The sequence below is a fragment of the Myotis nattereri genome (genome assembly GCF_964212035.1).
Source record: "Myotis nattereri genome assembly, chromosome: 18".
Taxonomy (NCBI): Eukaryota; Metazoa; Chordata; class Mammalia; order Chiroptera; family Vespertilionidae; genus Myotis; species Myotis nattereri.
The window spans coordinates 12,409,930-12,437,720 of record NC_138093.1 but is presented as its reverse complement, the minus strand read 5'-3'; the positions used below and the strand labels follow the sequence as shown (position 1 = coordinate 12,437,720).

Genomic DNA, 27,791 nt, shown 5'->3' with positions numbered 1-27,791 from the left:
AAAAAAAACACAATGAAAAGGATTCTAAGAGAGGTTATGGCCAGGGTTGGGGGAAGAGCACACTTTCATCCTCATTAATTCTCCCCCTACAGTGGGACCAGCCCGGACAAGCACTCTCACCACCCCTTGGCTCCTGCCCCCAACGCCTGTGCCCCAGCAGGTTCACACCCTTCTGTGTGCCCAGCTGTGACTTGGCTCAATTACCACATCAATTTTCCATGGGAGGTCTGCCTACTCATCCTTTTATTTTAATCTCCAAACTCTTTGTTGTGGTCACAAATGCTCCACGTGGGCCCAGTCACCTGCAGGAAAGAAATCATTAGATTCTGACAGCATCCAGAAACAGCAGCGCCCTCCTGTCCCGGGAGAGAAGCGAGGGCCAGCACAGTTCAGGCACGAGAGGAGGAAAAGTGGCAGGAAAGGGAGGGGCCCCGGCAGGATTCTTCTGTGACATGTTGCCCGGGCTGGTCAAAGTCAGGAGGAGCCTGGCTGCCTATCTGAGCATCTCACCTTCGTTATTCTGTGCAGCCCGCTCCTGTGGGTGTGCAGAGGAGGGGCTGGGACTCCCCTCAGCAAGGTGCTCAGGAGCCTGACGCTGCGTGAGGAGGTGGGCTGGTGAAGGTGTGTCAGGGAGCCTCCCGCCACCTGGAAGGAAGGGCGGAGGCCCCTGCACATGAAGCCTCTCAGGTCCCACAGAGCAGGGGGCTTCAAATACCCAGAGTCTTCCTGCCTTGGAAAAGGGAAAAATGAAGGCTGAAGAGAGAGGATAAAGTTTTTTACAAGGTCACACAGGGTCCTACAAGATGTTAACAGTAAAGCTACGGTTAGAATCCAAATGTTCTCATACAGCTGCATGACAACCCATCTTTCTTGTCTTGATACTCCATCTTTTTTCTCAAGCCACACGGAATGATCCAACGCCAGGCAGGGAGAACCAGGGCCCCAGGTCAGGCAGGTCTGCTCAGGGGGAGAGTTCTCGCCCAGCGCCTGGCACAGGGGAGGGTGCAGTCAGCCACGCTCTCCTTTACCTCTGAGGTGGCTTGGCCATTAGCGCCTTTCTGGAAACTCACAGGGCATCAGAGGTCCTGATCTCCCTGGGTGTACTTGGGCCTCCATTTATAGACTGTGTCAAAAGTTCAAGTACTTTATGGGCACAGATTAGTTGCTATCATGATTTAATATACTAACCACCCACAGTGGTGAGGTGCTGCCCTGAGAAGCAATGGAGGAATTGTGTAGGGCTAATAAGATCTGTGCCATTAATTTGTGTCTTGAGGGTGTGGGATGTGGAAAGTAGGCTGTTTTAAGCTGTGCTCTCACCTTTGTCTAAGAGGGAGTTTGTCTGTTCTTCAGTTCCAGCCGTCCACCCTCGCCTTCTATTCACTCCTGTGTTTGTTGGATGTCTCCCCAAATTTCCAGTCCTCCCCCATCTCACATTTCTTGTTGTCTTAGGCATCATGACGGACTCTTCCTTGGCGTTTCCATTCCAGCTAAATGAAGATAATAGCCACTGCCACCTCACGCTCACAAAAATGCAGGCCCATGTTAAGGGGATTAATGGCATTTTAGGATTAAGGACAGGATGGTAGTTTAAAAGCTTTTAGCTCTTCCTTAATTAGGAGATTTACCTGACACAATGCATTGCTAAGCCTCACAGATTTCCCTGTGGCAATACTTCTGTTTCTCTGTGGTACTCCCAGTGGCTGCCATTTGGGGAATCTGGGGACAGCTGCTTTGGATGTCAAGTTCCTGTCCCCCCCCCCCCCCCCCCCCAATAGGGCCTGTGACAACAGAGCTCAGGTATACGGCACCTCATGTCCTTGCAAGGGATGTGGCAGATGGCAGGGAAGTTTGCTGATGGTCACCCACAGCCACAGCAGGACACGGCGTGGACACCTCAATAGCTCCCTTGTCCTCTTCATCACAGACCTTACTATCAGGTGGGCACAGGGCCTTGCGGCAGGACCTTTCTCTGCCTGGGTCTTCATAATCTGATCTAGCTCCCACTTCTGCCTCCATCTCCCCTTCAGAACGCCCCTGCTCTAGTTAAAGTGGCGTCTGTGCGGAGCCCAGAGCCCATCTCCACACCTTCATTCAGGTGGTGAGTCTTCTCTGAAATGTGTTTTCTTCTTCTCTCACTCCCTTTAAATCGACCCCCTCACCTCCCATGAAATGGTCCATGAGCCCTGCTTTGGCCTCTCCCTGAACTGAGCTTCAGGGCACATCTTACCTTGCAGAGCACTTTGGTTCAGAGCAGCATCTACCACCCCACAGAATCTTCGAGCCCCAAACGCCCAACCCAGCGGTTTTCAAACTGTGTTCCTCGGCACCTGTCAGGGGCTGAGGGGAGGGGCCTGGTGGGAAGGCCTCTGTCGCTCATGCTCATTCAAATAACTGCTTTTATCTTTAAAGCATCCTAAGCTTTTCTTTGAGGAAGAGATTCCGCTGTCAAATAGTTTGAAACGACAGCATCCGATTTGCTTTGTTTATGATGTGCAAGTGGAGGTCCAGTATCCACAGGGACACACAGCTGGGCAGGGCCGGGATCAGGGCTGGGCCGGGCCCTGAGACCTGTGCTTCCGGTGGCCAGAAAGTATCCCTGGGCTTGTGACACACTCCATTGTATTATCTAATATATATCATATCTCTTTGAAATAATAAAATATCTCATTCCTCCATGTTCCCTGGCACAATGCCCTGCTCATTGATGCCCAATGAATATTGGCCGCTGTCAGTGGTGGTGATAACAATGACATACACATCTAGGCAGCCCCCTGCGAGGCCCCTCACTGGCTTCCCTGGCTCTGGCCCCTTCAGGGCTGTGCCTATGGCAGTGGTTGGGCCTTCAGTCCAGGCAAGGCCATCATTTGGGGGGATAATCTCAGAGAGATCCTAATTGCTCTGCAAACTGTGCTCTTCTATAAGGTTAATATGAAACAATTCTGCTCTTTTCCCTCATCCTTTCAGCATTACCCTTAAAGCTGACTCCCAGGCAATCTGAAGGCCCCCACGTGCTCCCTGACAAACCCAGCTTCCAAGCTGTGTCCTTGCCCCTGACTATGCTCAGCCCTCTCCTCTTCTCTATATATGCTCTTTCATCATCCACCTCCTCCCTGAAGCCTGCTCTAATTCCTCAGGCTCCCAATACTCTTTCCTTCTGCAATAATAATCCTTTTAGTTATTATTATCGTTTTTCAGCTTTATTGAGGTAAATAAAGCAAATACAATTGAGATATTTAAAGGATACCTTGTGATGACTTGATGCATATATATTAGTACATCGTGAAAGGATTCTTTCCATCTAGCTAATTAACACATCCATCACCTCACCTATTTACTTTTTTTTTTTTAATGAGAATTTTAAAGTTTTATTCTCTCAGGAAATTTCAATTGTTAATAAAAAATCGTGGAAATGTGTTTTCTCTTTTGTTATATATAAGTACCTATGTAATATCCTTAGGCCACAAGTGCCTAAAATATGTATTATCTAGCCCTTTACAGAAAAAGTTTGCTCACCCTGGATTTAATCTATACTGAAAATATTCAGGGACAACACAAACAGACAATGACCAAAGGATTGAATTTCCTTTATACATGTAGTTTATTTCTTTTCATATTCATTTTTTAAAATCTTTTTTTCTTTTATTATTTTTATTTATTTTAGAAAATGCATTTTTATGTTTCCCTTTTCCTGTTTATTTATTTATTTATTTATATTGCAAACTTAATTTCAATATGAAATTCAAACCAAACCTTACACCAAAACATAACCATTGTACAAATGCTACTCTTGACACTCACATAAGTATTCTTTCAATTCATAACCTCAACCCAAACCAAAATATAAAATTAAGTATAACATCAATTTTTATGTTTCCACAAATGATAACACAATGCAAATTTTAACACATAAAGTAATTTTATGTCTGCCCTAGGCTTAACCTAGCAGTATCTCTAACTTGACATCAATCTATAAACTATAATAGAGTCAACATTAAAAAAAATTAGATTTGGGATTAACTAAATTTTAGATAATAGGTTTGTGTTGAAGTTACAATTCAGGTTAGTTCTAGAAAATGCATTTTTGAATCTCACTTAGTGAAATCCTTAGTCCTGCAGTTTAGTGATTTCTGTTTTTATCGTCATATCTTCACTGAAGAGGGAGGCCATCGGGCCATGGTGGAAATCAGTTTTAATTTGCTCTGAGTCAGTACTATGCAACAGAATAGTGAAGCCCTTTATTTGCAATAAAGAAACCCAAGGTTTTAACTGCCTGAATTGGGTTAGTTACTCCCCTTTCTGTTCCAGCTTCCGTATTTGCTCACTCTGGAGCCAAGGAGGTGAAGTGTGCATGTCTGCAGACACCTGGTGGCCGATTAGAAGAATTAAAATCAGTGTAATCCGAGAGCAGAGCCCTGTGTACCTTGCTCAGGTGTGTCTGGGGTCCCCCAAAGCACTTTCTGGGTTTGGAAGTTGAGTTAGTCAGTCTGCTATCAGTCCAAGGGGTTCATCCTGGGAAGACGGTCCTGTTTTCTAAGTCAGGTTTGTCTAGAAATGTATCCTTGTGGCTGGTTTAATTTTACTATTCCCACAACCTTGACAATCATTTCTTTTTTCTTGATTCCATAGATTTTCTTCTAGAGGTAAAGTGCTGTGGACCTAGGGCTACCACAGCATCTTATGATGCTTACAAATGCCTTTCACATTCCTACTATCATCCCCATTTTATAAATGAAAACACTGAGGCACAGAAAGGTTCAATAACCTACCTGAGGTCACACAACTAGTCAGGGAAATAGGCTTTGAATCCAGACAATCTAATTCCATAATCTCTACTTTTAACTTTCAATAAACAACTGTTGATTGGTCAATGACATGTTTGTTACTTGAGGGACCCTGAAAAAAGATCTTACTCCAAAATATATTTTCCACTGAAAGGAGTGTAGGTGTATATACTATTACCATTAAGCATTGCCCTTCCTCAGAGTTCCTTATAGTGCTTTAAAAGGTGTAGTATCCTATGAAGAGGTACATTAACCCGTCAGTGTGAATTTATTTATTAGATGTTTTTATTGTCTTATTGAATGAAAGTGCTAGAGGGGCTAGAGGAATTGTTGGGTTCTTCAAAGAAATTACATAAACAGCTATTTTCCTGCTCTTTTTCTAAACAGGGTTGAGAAATTAAACAGAAAGAAAATATGGTAGCCAAAATGCCACCTTTTTACTGATAGTGGTTAAATGATCGACAGTGGCTCCAGGTCTGTTAGCCAAGGCTTGCTCATACTAGACCCAAGAATTAGGCAGAGGAACAAATCCAATGGCAGCCATGGGCTGGGCATGCCCCATCCCCCACGTGTTGGTCCCCATTTTGGTGTGGAGGGTCTCCAAGTAGAAGCAGGGCTGAGCTGAGCCAATTATTCTTACAAACTTTGCTAATCAGTTAAGTCCTACCATCTCAAGGACAAAGAGAGGAAGAGGCCAGGAGGGGGGGAAAAGCATTACCATCCAGCAGAGGCCTTAACCATCAACTGCTTGAGCCCCTCATGGTACAGACACCACAGAATTTCAGGAAGGAGAAAGGACTTGGATAAGTGAGTGTTGCAAGTTCATGGGGGAGGTGGACCAGGACATTAGGTATCACTCCATCTGCATTGCACATTGTCTTCCTCCAGGAAGAGTGAGCAGTGGGAGCTCTCCAGGACCTGGTGGGAAGGGGTGGGGCGGGGGGGGGCGGGGGCAGGGAAGAGAAGCAGTAAAGCCAAGGTAAGTGTGTCCAGTGACTAGGCACAGGGTGACCCCTCAGTAGGCCAGAGCATCAGGTATTGGAGTCAAGCCCTCTCTCCCCTGCTGTCCTCCTCACAGCCCCACACAGTGCCAGAGCTGGGAGGACTTGAGAGGACCATTTTAGTAGTCAGGGTTCTCCAAAGAAAAAGAACCAATAGGATGTTTGTATATGTATGTTATAATACATACATTATACTGGATTGGCTCCCGTGATTATGGAGGCTGGCAAGTCCGAAGTCCTGCAGTGTGCCCCAGCAGGCTGGAGACCCGGGAGAGCCAGTGGTGCAGAGAAGGCCCAAAGGCAGTCTGCTGGAGAATTTCCTCTTGCTCAAGGCAGTGGGTCCTTTTGTTCCCCCTCAGACCTTCAGCTGATTGGCTGTGACCCATTCACATTATGGGGATAATCTGCCTCACTCAGTCCCCTAATTTAAATGTTAATCTCACCCAAAAACTCCTCGCAAGTTGACACATACCATGAACCATCACACCCACCTTCCCTCTTCATTGTCCTGGTGAGGCTGAAGTTTCCCATCATATCAGTCATTTGAATACCACTTTCATGATTTTCCCCAATATCTGTGTATTATGCATTTAGTATTTTCTTTAAACCAGTGTTAACGATTCACTTAAAAATTAGCCTCATACTAAATATTCGAGATAATGGGATTCATTGTACTAGGTGTAATTTTTTTCTAATATACCTAAGAATAACATTTTTAAAGTATGGTAGCATTTAAAACCAATTTGCAGGTGCCCGAGGCTCCGACTGGCCAGCAGGGGGCGCAGTTGCCCGCTGACCCCGGAAGCCCTCTGGGGATGGGGTGGGCGTTGGGGCAGAGGTCAGAGAGGAGAGCCCTGGGCCTCTTCCCACCCAGGGGCGCCCCCCACAGCGCTGAGCCCCCGGAGCGCCCGCAATCCAGGCCGTTGGAGGCCCAGAGCCGAGACCTGCGGCGCCACGGCCCCCTCTGTGTCAGGGCCCCGGCGGGAGGTAAGGCCCCGGCTAGGCGCTTCCATCCTCCCAGAACCGGAGGAAGCTCGCAGCAGAGGCCGCCCCGCAGCGGGAGAGAGCCCTGTGGGTGGGAGGCGGTCTGTCTGTCTCCTTCGAAGCCTCGTGCCACGCGGGGCTGCACTTTTGGAAACAGCGAGAGGCGGGCTCCGCCTCGGGCCGGCCCACAGGTGAGGGCGGGTGCGCTCAGTTCCCAAAAGAGGGGGAGACGCGGGGCGGGGGGGGGGGGGGGGGAGGGGGGGAGGGGGAGGGAGGACCGGCCAGCTCAGCAAGAAGGGCTGTTGGTAGCATCAAGGCCCAGAGCTCCACGGTGGCGTGTGTGTGTGTGTGTGTGTGTGTGTGTGTGTGTGTGTGGCGGGTAGTGGGGGGGGGGGCATCCTCCTTATTCTGTGGTGATCAGAATGGGACGGGGCGGCCCCGGGCTCCTGGAGCCCAGGGTCAAGGGTGCGCCTGGCTTGAGGGGACCCCCAAGCATCACGGGCACAGCATGGCTTGGTTTCTCTTATTACTATTTTAATTTAAATGGTTTCGCTGCTTTACGTAAATGAAAACATGTATTTTAAAAGGAAACTTCTGTCTATAAAAGGGTCATAATGGTACCTGCACCACGGGATTGATGTGGGGATTAAATGAAATAATACACCAAAGTGCTTAAAAAAGTGCTTGACATGGCAGAGCTCAGTACATATATGCTCTTACTGTTAGGATTTTAGTGGAAAATGAATTCTGGGGAACACTGGGACATATGGGCCTTCAGATAAGGTTCAGAAGCTTTTGGAAATATCCAGTCTAGACTCGTTTTTTATTTTTTTTATTTTAATATATCGATTTCAGGGAGAGGGAGAGAGAGATAGAAACATCAATGATGAGAGAATCACTGATCGGCTGCCTCCTGCAGGCCTCACACGGGATGGAGTCTGCAACCCGAGTATGTGCCCTTGACCAGAATCAGACCCAGGACCCTTCAGTCCCCAGGCCGACACTCTATCCACTGAGCTAAACCGGCTAGGGCTCCTTCCTCCTGTTTTAAGGTAGAGCCTGATTGTCCTCACTGGCCAAAGGGAGATAATCCCTGCAGCTCCATTCACCCCTGGAAATTCCTGTGCATTTAATTGCTTAGTTTGCTACTAAGTACAATGGCCAGCAGGTGGCGAAAGAGCACCGTGGATGTGTTTGCCCTTTTGTGATTGATGATAAACACTGTGGTTCAAGGTTTCCGGGGATATAGGGATGCTGGAGGGTGTGGGCAGGAGACCTTGGTCTCAGGAATAATATTAATGATTTATTATTCTAGTCTTTTTTTCAAATACAAGATTTTGGTTTTTATTTGATTAATTCATATATTCATTCAACAAATATTTATTAGATGCCTACTTTGTTCCGTATGTTATTCAGAGACTTGATATATATCAATGAAGTAGAAGAAAGATTCTTGCCCTCATAGAGCTTACATTTTTGCAGGCAGCAATCCTATATAATAAAGAGGTAATATGCAAATTAACGCTTACACCCTCACAAGATGGCTGCCTATGACCAGGCTGGCAGGGGGGTTAGTGAGGGACGACCAAATGACTGAACAGCAGGTGCATGGGGGCAACCAGGCTAGCAGGGGGGGCAGTTAGGGGTGACCAGGCCAGCAGAGGGGGCAGTTGGGGGTGACCAGGCTGGCAGGGGGGCACTTAGGGGCAACAAAGCCTGCGGGGTGAGGGGTGCAGTTGGGGGCAACCAGGCCAGCAGGTTGGGAGTTGGGCAATTAGGCTGGCAGAGGGGGCATGAGGGGCAACCGGGTCGTTGGGGGGGGGCTGTTAGGTGTGACCAGACCAACAGGGGGGCAGTAAGGGGTGACCAGGCAGGCAGGCAGGTGAGCAATTAGGAGTCTGCAGTCCAGGATTGTGAGAGGGATGTCGGACATCCCCCAAGGGGTCCCGGATTGGAGAGGGTGCAGGCTGAGCTAAGGGGACCCCCCCTCCCATGTATGAATTTTATGCACCGGGCCTCTAGTAAAGATAATAAATTATGTAGCATGTTAGAAGTGTTAAGAAAAGTAAAAGTGCAAACTAGAATGTGTGGAGATGGGATTGTTGGGATGGGCGGGTTGCAGTATTAAATGTGGTATCTAGGACAGGCCTCGTTGGGAAGGGAAGATGTGAGCAAAGATTAAAAAGAAAAATGAAGTTAGCCAAGCAGAGATCCTGGGGAAGAGTGTTCTAGATACTACGAATAGTTTGGAGCAGTTACATTTACCCTTTAATTGATGAGGTAATTGAGACTCAGAGAAGTGAAATGACTTACTAGTATTTAAGGTCTTACAGGAGGTTGATGGCAAAGTTGGTGTAGCTTCACCTCCTCATGTCTAGCCTCATGTTTATTCACTAGATTATATTATCACTTTGTTTGCCAAGGTGATGGAGCCTTCCAGTAAACCTGCACAATACATAGCTTGCTTAAGTGATGACTCACATTATCCTGGCATATTTTCCCGTTGGGCAATACCAGAACTGTTGTGATCTTTCGTTTGTACATAATCAATAAAATATTTATTTTGCTAAGTGCTGTGGAGCATAGAAATGAGGCATGCCCCTGCACCTAAGGGACTAATAAGCTATTCATAAACATCTTTTGGACTTCATCTCTTCTCTTTCATCTACTTTTCCAACTTTCCTCCAAACAAGTTCACTGACGGTCTCTACCTACAGCTTAGAATTCAGTCAAGTTCTCAAACTTGGTCACCCATTCTTGGTTTGTAGTTTCCTGAATTTCCCCCTCCATTCCCTTTGCTGCCAGTTGGTACATGGTACCCCTGGTTATCCATAGGTCACAGTCTCCACTCCCTCTGCCCTGTGTTGACCAATCTCTGAAAGCAGGCTTAGCCTTTGCTCTCTACACCATGGCTTCAATTAGGTCTCCCACCTGAATTCTTAGTTGCCCTCTAGAACTGTCTCCTTGCCACCTGTATTCATAATTTTGTTGTTGTTGTTGTTGTTTAATTTGTATGAGTTTATTTGAGCCAAGCTGACAACATATCCCAGGAAGCAAGATTTCAAATGCTCTCTACAGTTGTTGAGATCTGACCTCTTGATTGGAGACTTCGTTCGTGTCCTCCTATTTGGAAATGGTGCTTAGACACCGTGCTTGGTTCCCTCAAGCAGCCTCTCTGAGCCTGAGTCAGTTCTCTCAGCCTCTGAGTCCCCTTTCCTTCCTGCCCACGCTTGCTGGGAGGAGACTGTGGTGCTCTGTGTGCAAGTCCTGGGTTATAGCACTTGTGCAACATCAGTGAAGAGCAGAAGGCTGTATTTTTAGGTAATTAATTGGAGGTTGGTAAGCTTGTAATGGATAAGAATGTGGCAGAGAATGGAAGGTGGAACTGGAGCCTTGTCTTGAAGGACAGCTGGAATTAATGGGTGTAGGGGAGAGAACAGGGTGGGGGTGACCTTGAAGTGTTGTGGCACAATGAAAGATTAGCCTAAATGGAATGGAACAGAGAAGGTGTGTTTGGGAGGGGTGCTGGGAAGAGGACTGATAGGAAGGGTGAGCTGGAGCAGGGCCTGGAGCACCAGGTCAAGACGTTTGCATTTCAGCATCATAAACTATTCTTAAGTATGAAGTTCCCTGGAAGGTGGCAGAAAGGCATAATGACAGGAACTACATATCTGTCTGTCTATCTTTGAGCATCTCACGTTTACTGCGTTCCTGAACGCCCCATATCAAAGAGGTTCCCTTGGATGTTTTGTCAGGGCATCCTGTTTCTTACCTACTTTTTGCTTGTTTATTCTCAGTCTTCTCTAGTGTACCTTAGATGAATGCTGCCAGAGGGCAGGATTCTGCCTGATTCCTTCTTGAATCCCCAGAATCCAGCACAGTGTCAGCTACTCAACACTCGAAAAATATTTGTTGACAGAATGAATACCTTAAATAAAATATCTGTTTCTCCAAACCTTCTTTACCTTTTGAATGCTTGAGTTCTCTTAGTGCTAATGTCATCTATCGCGCCTGCGAAGTTGGAAATTTGGAGTTAACCTTGAGGAAGTCTGGGCAGAAGTCCTGGCTAATTCTAAATTTCACATGGGGGCTATACTCTTACGGAGATCTTGTTTTATGCTCCATTACGACAAGATAACATAACGTACCTTGTTGCATTTTACTAGTAGATGTGAAGGCTGAAAGCAACAGACGTGAAGAATGAAGGAAAAGGAGAACTCATTAGGGGGGCCACTGGCAAATTGTAAATTACATATTTCTAAATGTAACCATCATATTAGCTGTTTTGATCTTTTCCAAGGGCAAAATCACATAGTGGTTAAGGGTATGGGCTCAGGTCCTGGTTCTGCCATTTCCTAGCTGTGTGTCTTTGGGAAAGGTGCTTTACCTCTCTGTGGCGCAGTTTCTCCTCTATAAAACATGGGTAAGAATAGTACCTCACAGAGTTACTTTGATTACATTCTTAGAGCAGTACTAGCACATACAATGCTTAACAGATGTTTGCCATTAGTAGCTGTTTCTATTCAATGGGTCATTGAGATATCATATGTTCTGTTGCCAGTTGGGGCTGCTGCTCTGAGACAAAAGGGTGTGATAGTGAAGGGAAGTTAGAGTTTGCTGAGTGAGGAGCGAGTTCCTGTGAGAGATGGCAGTGGCCACCGAGGGAGGCACTGGGTCCCAGATGGGATTATTTCTGGTGAAATGTGATGTGAATTCCTTGGCGCACTCAGGAGGTGTTACACTTAGCTCTCTCTATGAGGGGCTGTGCAGACAACTGAAAGAACTCTGCTCCTACCCATTTTTCTCTTTGTAGGAGGAAAGGACAGCCAAATCTGCAACCAGGCAAATTATGATCATGGTTATTAGTGCAACATTGAAGTTCTCCACCTGCCCGTCGTCTCCTTCCTGACTGAGTCTCCCACCCTCAGTGAACACACAACTCAACATTCCATTCCAAGAGTGGCGGCGGTGACAGTGAGGTGGGCCAGGAAGGTGTGGTGATTTTACCAAACTGAGTAACCATAAAAAATTACTTTTCACCCTTGAATCCTGTGGCCCACTATTCCAGGCACTTGGTATTCTTGCTGACATAGCAAAGATGGATTTGATCCCTGTTATTTTACACTTTGGAGTGATTTTATTTTGCTGAATGTTGAAATATTTGGAAGTGAAACATTTTAATTTTTAATTTTATTTATTTATATATTTTTTGGAAGTGAAACATTTTAGAGCTACAGAGACGACTGTGGCCAGGTATATGCAGTATCCATGAGGCCTTTCCCAGCCCTTCTGTGGGGCGTCACACCAGTATATTTTGAGGGTCCCTCCATGAAGGATCTGAAAGCGAAGACACCAACATTCTTTTCTTCTGAATGCAAAAGGCAAGGTGCAGGTGCGAGACATTAAAGTTCCAAAGAAGATGCTATTGGACAGAATATTTATTATTTTTCTATTCCACTTCTATCCAGAATAGAAAAAAGACCACCTAAACAGGGGCGGAGAGGAGTTTGGAGAAAAAAATACAGAGTAGGATGTAATGTGTAGGTCTATGATCTTCTCTTACCCAAGACTGTTATGAGTGGTGGTGAATTATTATAATTATAATAATATTAATAATTATTATTATTATAGAGAGGCATAGATGTATTTTTTGAATAAGGCCTTAATTAGGGTAATCTATTGTCTTTGTAGCACATTCTCCAATTAAAGGAGTCTCTTTAACAGTTCCAGTGTCAATGAACGGTCCACTCTCTCTGTGTGAGCATCCCGGAGCTGAGAGGACACCTGCCTCCCTCTCTGAGTGTCACCAAGGTGCCTGAAAGCCTTGTAGAGATCCCTTCAGTGCTGTGGAGTAGAAGACATGTCTTGTCTTGTCTTGACATGCGTGTTGGAGAAGCTCAGGGGCATGAGAGGACATCTGAAAGTACCAATTTTTCCTGTTCCTTTCTGATATTTTGATGTCTTCCTCTTAGCCATCCCGGTCTAGTCACTTTTCTAGTTCTATCTTTAAGAGGATTTAGGTCTCAGTATATTGGGTTTTCCCTGCCATATAGATCCATTTTGGACTCTAAACTTCAAGTCTCTTCTTTTGTGGGCTGCTCTCTCCATTTGTTCCTTGAATGGATACTTTCCTGAACGATAGTAATCTCTATTTACGACTTTCTGAGGTTTCTCTGTCTGTTCTCTCAAGTTACTTCACTCAGTCAGTGCCAACTTGATTTTCCAAGATTGAAGATTTTACTGATTGTTTGGCCTTGGCTTTGTGTTAATCTCCTTCAGCATTCTGTCTCTCTTGATGCTGTTGGCATCTTTATCTCTATTCTGAGAGGTCCTGGTTCTTTTTTATTTGTTGGTAAAACCTACTACTCCCGCCTTGTTGAACATATAGTCTTTGGATCATGTAGGAGAACTATCGGTGAAAGATATTAAAAAGAAACATTAGGTTCAAAATAGAGTCACTTTTGTTAAGCCCCATCAAGATTCAATACCTAAGCTAATTGCAGTTTCAGCCCCTCCCAGTAGGGGAATTTTAAACCAACCAGTCTAGAATTGCTTGATAAGACCTTGGTCACCATTCCTCCAAAGAAAGGTGACCCAGCCTGAAACAATATTTTCTTATCTTTTGCTAATAACTTTCTTGTCCTGCCCAGTTTCTGCTTATAAAAACCTTCCACTTAGTGCAACTTCTCAGATGCTGCCAGATTCATAATTTGTTCAATAAAGCCAATTAGATTTTTACATTTACTCGGTTGAAATTGTGTTCTTTAATAAAGGAAAGCAAATAACAGGTGATAAATAACTAAATAATCAGGTTGCTGGGTGAAGGAGAGTGTGCATGGGGGAGGTAGGGGTGGAGAGGAGAGTAGTGTGGGGGTGCAGGGAAGAGCAGGGTGGGGAAGGAAGTGAGAGGAAGCAAATGTTCTTAGCCCACTCACTGTCATTATGTGTGACCTCTCAAAGGAGGTGGAGGCCTTGTCTAGGCAGAAGTCATCCTTCCTGGCAGGAGGAGGCGGCTCTTGTTGCACCCTTAACCCCATCCTTTCCTTCTGCCTCTTTAGGAAGCAATCAGGAGACTAGGTTTGCTCCTTGAGATGCTTACCCATCGCTGACAATAATCACAATGCATTACAACAGCTATTTTCAAGTGGTGTTCCGCAAGAATTGTTAAAGCATGCAATACCTGACTATTTGGTCAGAAGCACTGACCCCTTTACCCTTAGATTATCAAATTTTAAAAAATGACAACAGCCAACACAACAATAGCCAGCCAATGTGAACGAATCAGAATTATATCTATATTTTTTTGTCAGACTGGCAAAAAATATAACATTTTTTGGTGTGCCACAGAATTTTAGTAATTAGTTTATATGTGCCATGAGATGAAAAATATTGAAAATCGCTGCATTATAACATGGAGACCCACAATTTCAAAAGTGTGATTATGAAATTCAGCATAGATATGAATAAAGGCAAAAGGACTGACTGACAGACTAAAGAAATAGAGACATGCCAACATATTTATTTAAAAATTGCATACCCGCTCGGCTGGCGTGCTTCAGTGGTTGAGCTTCGACCTAGGTTGACCATAACTAGAAGACTCTCTTTTTAAGTTCTCTTGCCAAAAAATGCCCCTGTTCTCAATTTTTCTTAGAATGCTCCCTCCATTCTACCAGAAATTTATTTTTTCTTGGATGATGCTGTTTCCATTAACTCTATGAAGTGGAGCCTAGCTATTCCTGGTGAAGTCAGTATGGGCTAGTGGACTGAGAATGTTTCCCAGTCAGCACACTTAAGTTCAAGTCTGAACTACATCCTGGACAAGCTGTGTGTTCTTGGCTTAACTTCTAAAAACCTCAGTTTGCACACTGAGAAGCTTAAGGATCTCTGCCCCACAAAGTTATTGTGAATTAAAAAGGGGATACGTGGCATGACATTGTGTATCCCATATTCCCGACTGTGTATTTTATAGTTATTTTCTTTTACTTGAAGAGCTGCCGCTACTAGCAAAGCCCATCTTTACTGCAGTAATTGAATGTAGAGGGAAATTTAGCTGTAAAATTACCCCAGCCTTCACGCACATACAGTTTAGGCTCAGGAGAAGTTCTGTAAGGGTTTCTGTCCTTCCCACCTATACCTGTAATCTTCAGTATGTATCATTGAGTGTCCTGGATCCATAACTTTGTCTTGCACCTGCCCTGAAAAATCCCAAACTTGTAATTAACATGGACTTCATTTTCTTTGCTTCTTCTGCCAGGCTGTTGGTTTTAGTCAATATCACATATTGTGATTCATTAGCTTCTCTCTACATGTTTATGATTTCAACTTTATCTCAATTCTGAATACTAACTGGGGTTCTCTTTATTCATTCCTAGTTGGCGCCCTTTTACAGACCCCTCAACAAATACTTCAGATCTTTTTGACTCTTTCAAAGCCTCCTATTTTTTCCCCTCCCCATCAGTGGGAGGATGGTGGAGTGATTAAAAAAGCATTAGTTCATTCCTGAGACGAATATGCTCTTGAATAAATAACACAGAAGGCATTTAAAGGGAAAAAAAAAATCAAAATCATAGGGTTACCAAGTTTATAGTTAGTATATTTATGTGGACAAAACAGAAACTTCCCCACATAATTATCATATTTGTAGACATCAGTATTGCAAAAGTCAGGGAGTTTTTTTACATTAGGAAGTCAGCAATTGACAGGAAATGGCTTAAGCTTCATTGATTCGGGGAGACTAATTCTAGATGAAATCTTCTCCTTATTTCTAGGCTATCTCAGGGTGTAGGGTTTTTTCCTCCTCTCCAACGGTGGGATCTGTAATTGTAGTCATAGTGGTAGCTGGGCAAAGGATCAGTTTTGCTTTCTCTAAGTGGCCAACAGATATGAATTCTCCTAAATTCCATTTTTCTCAAAGAAATTCACTGGGCCACAGACCATTGAAAACACAAGTTGCTGGGCTTTATCACCTAGAAATTCTGATTCTTGGACTCCATCCCAGACCCAATTCCAGTAGGTCTGGGATGGAGTCCAAGAATTTGCTTTTTAAATAATTACCTCAGGTGATTCCATGCAGCTCATCCTTTTAGAAACACCGAGGTAATTATATCTTCACTTATTTTTACCTTCTTTTTGCTTCAAGAATATGATATATCCTATTCCTTTTCAAGGCTGATTTCACTATATGTGCTTTTAATTCTATTTATGCCATTTCTTCTGGGTACTTGAGTCATCAGTGAACATCCTTCTCTGGTATTGACAATCTCTTCCTTTTCACAATCGCCTTCCCTTTGGCTTACAAATATTTTTCACTCATTTAATAAATTTTTATCAAGTGCCTCCTATGTTTCTGGCACATCCTTTAAATTTTTTAAAAATATGTTTTTATTGATTTTAGAGAGAGAGGAGGGGAGAGGGGGAGAGAGAGAAACATTGATGTGAGAGAGAAACATCAATTGGTTGCCTTTGACATGTATCTCAACCTGGGATCGAACCCACAACCTGGGTACATACCCTGACCAGGAATCGAACCAGCAACTTTCGACACAGGATGACACTCAAACAACAGAGCTACACCAGCTAGGGCTAGATTTATCTTTATCAGTGTTTTTCACTGACTTTTCTTCTCTGCCTACTTCACATTCCCCTAAAAGCCCTTTACAGCCTGCTTCCAGCTTGCTTTACCAAGCCACAATTCCTGAAACTCGTTGCCCTACGTGCTTCATTCAAAGGCATGTACCCTTGGGTCCTTGAACACACTATTTCTTTGATGTTTTCACACATGAAGTTTCCTTGTCTGTGAAGTCTGGAATATTGCATGGCAGATCTCTTAGTTACGTGCCTCAGAGCACCCACTGATTTAAGGTCTTCAACATTTGGAATGTTCTGACTAGGATGTGTAGGTGAGGGCTGAGCAGCAGCTAGGAGGGCTGCTCAGGGATCTTTCATGTTTGGGGTAAAGCACACAGGGTGAGAGAGTCAGAGCACAGGAGTAGATAGGGGGACAGGGCAAAATATGGAATTCTGGCTATTGAGGGAAATTGGATATAGGATCTTTGTCTTTTAAAGAGTGGAAAACTGTGGGTGGTTGTTTATAATTATAGTGAACTTCAAATAAGGCGCGTACTAAGGAAGACTAGGTCAGAAATGCCACCCTCTGGAATTGAAGCTAATGAGAATTACTAAATGCGACGAGATAAATTAAATGTGAGGAGATGAGTTATCTGAAGCAGGGATCCTCCCTTGGAAATTGTTCCCTAAGTGTGTTGCTAATGAAAGAGGGTGTTTCTCAAGTGTCCCTCAAGGACATTAAGTGTTGCATTGAGGGTAGGAAAAGGAGAGTCAGAGGTAGAATTTCAGTTGGTGTGTTTCCAGCGGTGTCCAAAATGAGTTGTTTGTCTTACTATTGAGTTTTAATAATTTATAAAATCTGGGTTATTCATGAAGCATAAGACCTTGAAAATAGCTATATGAGCTAGTTTCTAGTCTGACCACCTGTGTGTGAGAGTGAAGTGAAGGAGAGATGAGACAACCTTAGTGTTTAATCACTATTTTTTATTGTTAATTTTAATGCAGTCCAGTTATTTGAAACAAATATGTCAAACCAAGCAACTATACAGCAGTGGCAGATGAGTCTTTCTTTCCCTCTGGGTTTAAAGGCTATTTTCCTATGTGGAAAGGCCAATGAACTATAGAGATAGGTTGGAGCCATTGCATTTCCATGGTATTGCTCTTCCAAAGTTTTGTTTTGTTTTGTTTTTACCTAGAGCAAATTCTTGGGCAACATCTTTCTTGCTAAAAACAAGTCAGAGCCCTCATTTGGATTTCTTAATCCTGAACTGGTCCATCTCTGCTGTTTAAGAAATAATGCTCTCACTCACTGGCTAGGGAGAAACAAACACCTGGTGCCACTTTTTAATGACGCTGTAGGTTACTGATGAAAGATGCACCTGAGAATAAGGGCTTGCTGGTTTTGATAAACTGGGAAACTTCCTACATTACATCTTTGCTTTTAGGATCTTCTTTCTGCTACCATCCAATGTGGGGCACACCAAAAATTATGGTTTACATTGATGTAAGAGAAGCTTTGGCTCCAGAACTGGTAATATAATTTTTTGCTTTTTAAAGATGCAGGCTTAGTTTGGCATAAATAATGAATAGTGAGCTCTCAAAAAGACACCTTAACTAAACCCTAGGCTCCATAAATACTTTATATTATGCTTCTAAATTTAGTCCCACACATTATCTATTCAACTCAGGATTTCCTAGCAATGTAGCCCACATACCCTACATTCTTTGGAAGGAACCCAATAACAATGAATAGAATGCAGTCAAATGAAAAAGATAGAAACAAATACATTCACTTTTAGAAAGACGCTTTATAATAAGTTGCTTGTCTGTTATAGTTTCTTATTTTTTAAATTACTACTTGAGTTAATTTCACTTCTATTTATTATTCATCATTAGAATTAACACCTGTGCTCTTGGACATATTTATAGAGTGGAGTGCTGCTACTGAAACTGTGGGAACTTGAGTTGGTGCTTCCATCTCCACAGTTATCGCCTTCTGTCGTGCTGCTACTGAAACTGTGGGAACTTGAGTTGGTGCTTCCATCTCCACAGTTATCGCCTTCTGTCTGATAATAATAATGGCCATCTTGTCTATTATCCTCCTTGAACATTAACACTAAATTGGGTGTGTTGGCTGTAGGTTGTCCAAAGCCACAACTCAAGGAGCTTTCTACTTGTCTTTGTCCATGAATACTCTCGTATCTCTCAGACTCACTGCTTCTTTCTTCTTCATTGTACCCTGACCGTTCCTGGCTATTTCTTCTTGATTGATTGGGAGTTGAGCCTATTTTGGGTTTACTGTCCTCATCATGAGTACCAATTAAAATTAACCCACATCTTCCTTGTAATTCATGTTGCTCATAGCTAGGACACCAACTGGATCCAGAACTACATTGTTTAGGGCAAGGTGAATGACATGAGCCATAACCATATTGTTCGGTGTCAGAACACTGACCAGATCCAAAACCACATTGTCTAGAGTTAGATGAGTGAGATGAGCCAAACCCAGATTGTTCGGCATCAGAACAGTGACCAGATCCCAAACCATATTGTCCAGAGATAGATGAGTGAGATGAGCCAAATCCAGATTGTTCGGTGTCAGAACACTGACCAGATCCCAAACCATATTGTCCAGAGCTAGATGAGTGAGATGAGCCAAACCCAGATTGTTCAGTGCCAGAATACTGACCAGATCCAAAGCCACATTGTTCAGAGCTATATGAGCCAGACCCATATTGTACAGTGCCAGAATACTGACCAGATTGAAACCCAGATTGTTCAGAGCTATAACACTGACCTGAGCCAGATCCATGTTGACTATGGTGAGAGGCAGATCTGTGTTGGCCACAGCTAGAAGGCTGACTCCATCCACACCCAGATTGGCTATAAGGCTGACCTGATCCAGACCTGTGTTGGCCATAGCTGGAAGACTGACCTGAGCCATACCCATGTTGACCACAGCTAGAAGACTGACCTGAGCCAGATCCATGTTGACCACAGCTAGAAGTCTGACCTGAGCCAGAACCATGTTGACCATAAGAAGACTGACCTGAGCCAGAGCCATGTTGACCACAGCTAGAAGTCTGACCTGAGCCAGAGCCATGTTGACCATAGCTAGAAGTCTGACCTGAGCCAGAACCATGTTGACTACAGCTAGAAGACTGACCTGAGCCAGAGCCATGTTGACCATAAGAAGACTGACCTGAGCCAGAACCATGTTGACCATAGCTAGAAGTCTGACCTGAGCCAGAGCCATGTTGACCATAAGAAGACTGACCTGAGCCAGAACCATGTTGACCATAGCTAGAGGTCTGACCTGAGCCAGAGCCATGTTGACCATAGCTAGAAGTCTGACCTGAGCCAGAACCATGTTGACCATAAGAAGACTGACCTGAGCCAGAACCATGTTGACTATAAGAAGACTGACCAGAGCCAGAACCATGTTGACCATAAGAAGACTGACCTGAGCCAGAGCCATGTTGACCATAAGAAGACTGACCTGAGCCAGAACCATATTGACCATAAGAAGACTGACCTGAGCCAGAGCCATGTTGACCATAAGAAGACTGACCTGAGCCAGAACCATGTTGACCATAGCTAGAAGTCTGACCTGAGCCAGAGCCATGTTGACCATAGCTAGAAGTCTGACCTGAGCCAGAGCCATGTTGACCATAAGAAGACTGACCTGAGCCAGAGCCATGTTGACCATAAGAAGACTGACCTGAGCCAGAACCATGTTGACCATAAGAAGACTGACCTGAGCCAGAACCATGTTGACCATAGCTAGAAGTCTGACCTGAGCCAGAACCATGTTGACCATAACTAGAAGTCTGACCTGAGCCAGAGCCATGTTGACCATAAGAAGACTGACCTGAGCCAGAACCATGTTGACCATAGCTAGAAGTCTGACCTGAGCCAGAACCATGTTGACCATAAGAAGACTGACCTGAGCCAGAACCATGTTGACCATAGCTAGAAGTCTGACCTGAGCCAGAACCATGTTGACCATAAGAAGACTGACCTGAGCCAGAGCCATGTTGACCATAAGAAGACTGACCTGAGCCAGAACCATGTTGACCATAAGTCTGACCTGAGCCAGAACCATGTTGACCATAAGAAGACTGACCTGAGCCAGAACCATGTTGACCATAGCTAGAAGTCTGACCTGAGCCAGAACCATGTTGACCATAACTAGAAGTCTGACCTGAGCCAGAGCCATGTTGACCATAAGAAGACTGACCTGAGCCAGAACCATGTTGACCATAGCTAGAAGTCTGACCTGAGCCAGAACCATGTTGACCATAGCTAGAAGTCTGACCTGAGCCAGAGCCATGTTGACCATAAGAAGACTGACCTGAGCCAGAACCATGTTGACCATAGCTAGAAGTCTGACCTGAGCCAGAACCATGTTGACCATAAGAAGACTGACCTGAGCCAGAACCATGTTGACCATAAGAAGACTGACCTGAGCCAGAACCATGTTGACCATAAGTCTGACCTGAGCCAGAACCATGTTGACCATAAGAAGACTGACCTGAGCCAGAACCATGTTGACCATAGCTAGAAGTCTGACCTGAGCCAGAACCATGTTGACCATAACTAGAAGTCTGACCTGAGCCAGAGCCATGTTGACCATAAGAAGACTGACCTGAGCCAGACCCATGTTGACCACAGCTGGAAGACTGACCTGAGCCATACCCATGTTGACCATAGCTAGAAGACTGACCTGAGCCATACCCATGTTGACCATAGCTGGAAGACTGACCTGAGCCATACTCATGTTGACCATAGCTGGAAGACTGACCTGAGTTAGTTCCATGGTGTCCAAAGTTTGATGACTGTCCTGAAGTAGAACCATGTTGTCCATAACTAGAGGATTGACCTGATCCAAATCCATGTTGCCCAAAGCCAGAAGATTGACCTGAGCTACGTCTGTGTTGTCCACAGCCAGAGGATGGACCTGATCCAGACCTATATTGGCTTTGGCTAGAAGATTGACTTGAGCCAGACCTGTGTCGGCCATAGGCAGAGGATTGACCTGATCCAGACCTATGTTGGCTATGGCTAGAAGATTGACTTGAGCCAGACCTGTGTCGGCCATAGCCAGAGGTTTGACCTGATTCAGACCCATGTTGTTCATAGCTGGAAGCCTGGCCTAATCCTGATCCATGTTGGCCATAGCTAGAAGACTGACCTGAGCCTGACCCATGTCGGCTGGGGCTAGAAGACTGACTTGATCTAGACCCATGTTGACCATAGCTGGAAGACTGGCCTGAGCTAGTTCCATGGTGTCCAAAGTTTGATGACTGCCTTGAAGTAGAACTATGTTGTCCGTAACTAGAGGATTGACCTAAACCAGACCCATGTTGCCCAAAGCCAGAAGACTGACCAAACCCAGATCCATGTTGTCCATAGCTTGATGACTCACCTAAACTGGATTCTGAACTAGGCTCATGGTATCTCTGACTAGAAGATTGATTAGAGCCAGATCCATATTTTCCATAATTAGAGGATTGTCCTGATCCAGAGCCATGCTTTTGTCTTTCATGGCGCCCTGACTGACCACTTGAGTGGGATCCATGTCTTCTTTGACTAGAGGACTGACCTGAGCCAGACTCATGACCATAACCAGTGGGCTCATTTGAATTTGACCAGTGGTCTTGTCCTCCACAACTCCCTGAGCTGAATCCATGATGTTGATTTGATTTCTTCTCCTGTAGTCTATTTCCTAAAGATTCATTTGAGTGAGACCCATGTTGGTCAGAACTGAAAGACCGATCCTCTGAGTGGGAACCATACCCTTGTTCTCCACAACCGCCTGACTGATTTGCTGAGTGTGATCTTTTTCTATAGCTATTTGACTGAGTATAACCATCTTCTTCACTCCCAGACCTTTCTTGCTGATGAGAGCCATACTTATTTTTCTTATTATCCTTGAAGTGGCCCGAGCCTGACTCTCTCCATCTTTCCCCAGAGCTTTGCCTGTGTCCCAAATTCGACGAACCTCCTTGATGCCCAACTCTTCTGGAGCTGGATTGAGGCCTGTGTTTAATGCGTCCTCTGGAGCCCCTGGAATAGGAATCATTCTCTCCTGCACTCCAACTTGAATGCCTGCAAGACGATTCTTGCCTGTTGCCCTTCTCTTCTGTTTCACTATGTTCCTCTTGTTCCTCTTGGTGCTGGTGACTGTGATCTCTTTGCTTTGACCCTGAAGCTTGGCAGTAATCTTTGCCGATGATTTTATTACAGGCCTGAGCCAGCTGGAATATCATCAGAAGATACTCAGTAAAATCCACTTTCTTGTTATGGTCTCGATCCAGACTTTGCATGATGATATTTACAGTGTCTGGATCATCTGGATTCTGTATAGGAACAAGGTACAAAGGGCAGCTCTGTCAATATGGACCACATACCCAGCTAACCAATTGAAGAAAGGCTATAGAAATATGAATGCTTAGCTTACATAGGTTAAACCACATAGTCCCTTAGGCTGGACTGTGCTATCCTGAGCACGAGAGAAGGAAATACGCAATGAATAATGCAGTGAGAAATAGAAGAATATGCAACTAGAAGATTATATTTTGTAAGGAATGGGTCAAATATAAATGATTAGCTAATTAATAATAATTTTAGATACCTATATTATATATGACTTTTCTTTATTTGTCCAGCTTAATTCATTAACTCGTTAATTCATTTACTCGTTTAACAGATTTATTTTGCACCTACTATCTGCCTCTCATTCAGTTAGGTGCAATGAACAAGTTTGGTTCTTGACAAAATGGAACTTAAAGTCTAGTGGGCCAGACGCACAAACTTAAAAATCACAGTTTATTGTGATGTTTCTATGAGAATACACCAGAGGGGAGCCATTGTGGGTTCAAGGAAGGTTAATGAGGAGAAGTGATGTCTTTTGAAGGATGGGTTGGACCCAGGTAGAGGGAACAATATGAACAAAGAGCTGGAGGTAAGAGAAGACATGGCTCATATAGAAAGAATTGAAAGAAATTCAGAATTGCTAAATTTAGAGTCTTAGCAGTCAAGAAACATGGCTAGAGAGGTAAATATGGAGCAAATCATGCCTTTGAAGTTATGTTAAGTAACTTTGGACTTTATTTTAAGAACTGGGAGCTATTGAAAGATTTTGAAATGAGTGTGAAATGATTAGATTTGTATCTAATGCTGAGATTGGAAGTAAGAAATGGCTTGAACCAGCAATCGTGATGGGGAGAAATGGGCTGATTGAGAGACTATTGATGAATTTGATGGAAGTTGGAGGATGGAGCATGCTGAGAGAGGAAATTAAAATGACACCAGATTTCTGCTTTGGGCCCACAGGGGAAGGAGAGTTTAGTTTTGTATCTGACACACTGAATTTGAGACATTGATAGGAATCCAAATGAAAATATTTAGTATGTAGCTGGATTCACTGAGTTGGAGATCAAGAACCACATCTAAGTTCCCAGATATTTATTTCCAGAACTGACATTTTAAGGTGGTGGTCACCCTCTTTCATGATTTAGGAGTAAGATGCTAATTTCTTGAACTCAGAGGCTTTATAGTGTCAGCATCTCAAAAATGGGCTGTGGTCAGGATATTTTGGGCAGAAGAAAGACAAAGAAAGGGAAGAAGATACATTTATCTACTTTTCAGTTTTTCCGAGGACCATCTCAGTTGTTGTTCCAGAAGAATTACTCACTTAGGACATTTAATCTATGAATTTTTGTCTTTTTTTTTTTTAAATAAGATCGCTTTCTTGTTCATGTTATAGAAACCATTATGGGGTCAACTTTTGACTTTGTTTTAAGCCTTTACCAAACCCTGTTCTCTATTACTAAGTAGGGAGAGTCCTCTAGGAATTTGACATATGTGACAAAAGGTAGAAAGGGAGAAGAAGGGAATTGCAGTGTTTTAGTCCTGATATGGAGTTCTTACCTTCATAATTTGTCGGAATTCATTTTCCAAAAATACTTTCATTTCTGCCTTGTTCAGCATGTCACACTCCTCATCCTTGGTGGCATACTGGTAGAAAACTTCGATGACAGTGACGATGCTTTGTAGTAATTTAGGCATCTTTTTGTAGATTTAATTAACCTAAAAGGGAAGAAAAGGAGATACCCACCTCTTATTGTTCCTTTTTCTTGCTTAAATACATAAGTAGTCTCAATTATTTGTAAAAATTATTCAGAATGAATGAGGAATGATTAATTCTGTTATGATCAAGAGCCAATCCAGAGTTAAATGACTTGTTCAAGTCATATAGCAAGAAAGTGATGAAATTAGGAACACAAATATCTCATTATGGAAATATCTCATATTTCCATTCCTGAATGAATATAAGGAGTGATGACTTCCATTTTTGGTCTCTTTGCCTCTATCAGGGATAATTTTATGAACTTTGTTCTGGAGCTGTAGAAGTCCTGGGTGTGCCAATCCATCCATTTCCTCAGTTCCTTTCTAGGTCTCAACCATCACATTAGAGAAGGACAAGTCTACATGGCATGCCTGACTCCAACTAAGGAGTATCAGGGTCTAAACTAGACCCTCCAGACTTCTAGGCCAGAGAAAGTAAATAAAGTGAGCAAAGACAACAACAGGCCTAGGTGATATGGAGCTGGGGCCACTGCTATCAGGCTCAGCTTCTGTTTTCATTCTCCAAGAGGGGGCTGACCCCAGGCTTTACTGATTACACAACAGAGAGAAAAAGCTCAGTAAGTAAAGGAGGCAATCTGCCTACTGGATAATTTGAGCCCAAGATGGTTAAGGAAATGACCCCCAAAGAAAGCTGATACTGTCAGTCCCAGTTATTTCTTCATTTTTCTTCTCAATAAAGTTAAATTTATACCAAAGTTCTCCAAAGTATATTCAAAAGAAGCCTGGTACCCAGGACCTCTTTGCCTTAGAGAACATTCCAGATTCTCATAACTTATAGCTCGAAATACTGCTCACTTACCTAGTTCACCAGAGGAACAAGTAGGATAGAGGCCGAAGCAGCTTACAGGGTGCTGCTAGTTGCGGGTAGTGGCCTTCTTATAGAGGAGCTGCTCCCTTTGAGATGTCCCAATTTACTCTCAAATAAGCCCAGCTCCACCTCCATCTCCACCTCCTAGTGTTTATCTTCTTCCTTACTTGTTCACCTGAGATTGCATTAGCAGTTCCCAAATCTGGGCGAGTACCAGCTCCACCTGTCAGTCTCTGGACACTGAAGAAAGACCTTTTGCATATTCAATGAAGTATCTAGCATAATGCATTGATAACAAATCATGTGGACTTTAACTGAAGTTGAGTGGAATGTCTGCAGGGACATCAGGGAACAAATGTCAAAGAGTCATGGAATCTGATTTTTAAGAGGAAGCTTAAAGATCATCTGATCAAAATCTTTTTTTTTAAAGCTAAATTTTCTTATGTAGGATTCCAGCCAAGGTGTCACCCATGATATTATTACCTCTTGAAATAGATAATGGCGGCAGGGGCCCTCTTGTTTCTTTACCCAACTCTGTTTACCAGACTTTAGTGGCCTTTTGTCAATGTCGCTTTCTTTTCAGCCACTATATAACCTTAAGAAGAGATGCATGCTCTTTAGCATAGTATTCAAGGTTCCTCATGATCTGGGCTGTGGCTTCTCCCTAGCCCCATCTTCTCTCTTCCTCTTCCTCTTAATGCTCTACCAGTGATCAACTACTTAAATTTCCTGAAAATAACATACTATTTCATGTTTTTTCTTGGAATATCTTTTCTCATTATCTGCCTAGTGAACTATTCGTTCTTAAAGATCTACATTAGACACCCTGTAAAAGCTCTGTCTTGAATTACTCGAGAGTTATAATTGTGTACCTTATTCATAATTCTATTGTAGTATCAATCAAACTATATTATAATCTTCTAAAGTAATCTTACTATGAATTAATGTTTAATACAAAAATTGGAAAATATAGATGAACAAAGAAAAGAAAGTGAAAATACCTATAATACTATTACCCAGAAATAGCTACTGTTAATTATTTGGTTTATATCCTGAAATAATACACACACACACACACACACACACACACACACACATATGTCTATTTGCCTAGATCAGTGGTCGGCAAACTCATTAGTCAACAGAGCCAAATATCAACAGTACAACGATTGAAATTTCTTTTGAGAGCCAAATTTTTTAAACTTAAACTATATAGGCAGGTACATTGTTATTAACTTAATTAGGGTACTCCTAAAGCTTAGGAAGAGCCACACTCAAGGGGCTGAAGAGCCGCATGTGGCTCGCGAGCCACAGTTTGCTGACCACGGGCCTAGATCATTTCTGGACTATGAGCTTGAGAATAGGGAATGGGCATCATTATTCCTTATGTCATTTGGAGACTAAGCAAATTGCTTGGCAATAAAGGTCCCCAATAAATGTTCGTCAAATTGAATTGAATTGAAAGAGGAGTGAGGACCATGACTACAGTGATCTTCATTGATCAACTTATACTTTTTCACAGGACTAGGGTCTGCCCTCTCTCTTGCCATTGTTACCTCAGAGGACATTATTTCACCTGAATATAGACTGAATCAGCATTGGAATCCACGAGTGCCTTTCTGCTTATCTCTGAGGTCCTTGCTCTGCACTCCATCATTGTGAGCATGTAACACAAATTTCACTAAAGCCGAGTGAATTACATAGACTTAAACTTTTGCAACACAGCCGTCAGAATTTTGGGAGGAGTGGTAGCAATTATTGGCAAATGATAAATCACATGATTCAAAATTCAACCATTATTATGCTATATGTTTTCTTCTAAGAACTACCCAGAGGGCTGCAGAGTCAGTCCCCATACAGTGCCCTGTTTCCTCTGGACACCTGATTTGGGTCAGGTCATCATACTTCATCAGTGGAAAGAGCTTTTCAAAGGTGTGACTGAGAATGTGGGAGTGCAAGGGAGGTGGAATTTGCTAAGTGAAGACTAATTCCCTGCAGGAGCCGGCTATTGCCAAAGAGGAAGGACAAGGTGAGGGTGAGGTGAAGACTACTCCAGGCGGACATGCTCTTGGGATGAGTGTTCTCCTGAATTAGGGGCCAGAAAACTTTTTCTGTAAAGGGCTAGAGAGTAAATATTATAGGCTTTGCCGGCCAGATGGACCTAGTTACAGCTATTGAACTCTGTTCTTGTAGCGTGAAAGCAGCCATAGGTGATATGTAAATGAATGAGCATGGCTGTGTTTCAATAAAACTTACTTATCGACACTGACCTTTAAATTTCACATAACTTCACATAATTTTTTTCAACCACTGTAGAAAACATTTATAGCTTGTGGGCCATCCAAAAATTGGCGATGAGCTAAGTATGGCTTGTGAGCTGTAGTTTGCCACCCCTGGCCTCTTTTGTATTTGCTTGTCAGGAAGACTTGCCAGGAAAGGAGAGTCGGAGGGAAGAGAAGTGCTGGGAAGTGTGGGATATCAGAATCAATAATT

At 43.5% G+C, this 27,791-nt stretch overlaps 1 protein-coding gene across 5 annotated transcripts in view; it reads left to right on the top strand.

Annotated features, from left to right (window-relative positions):
- Positions 1-6,585: 6,585 nt before the first annotated feature.
- CRCT1 (cysteine rich C-terminal 1) overlaps positions 6,586-27,791 on the top strand; it is a 146,271-nt gene continuing 125,065 nt past the window's right edge. For 2 of the 5 annotated variants that reach the window (XR_013997115.1, XR_013997116.1), the window contains exon 1: positions 6,597-6,960. The gene's annotated coding sequence lies outside the window, so the exon portion shown is untranslated. Of the gene's footprint in view, positions 6,961-11,582; positions 11,762-27,791 lie in introns of all 5 variants that reach the window. The other 3 variants (XR_013997117.1, XR_013997114.1, XM_081111845.1) reach the window with 3 other exon arrangements.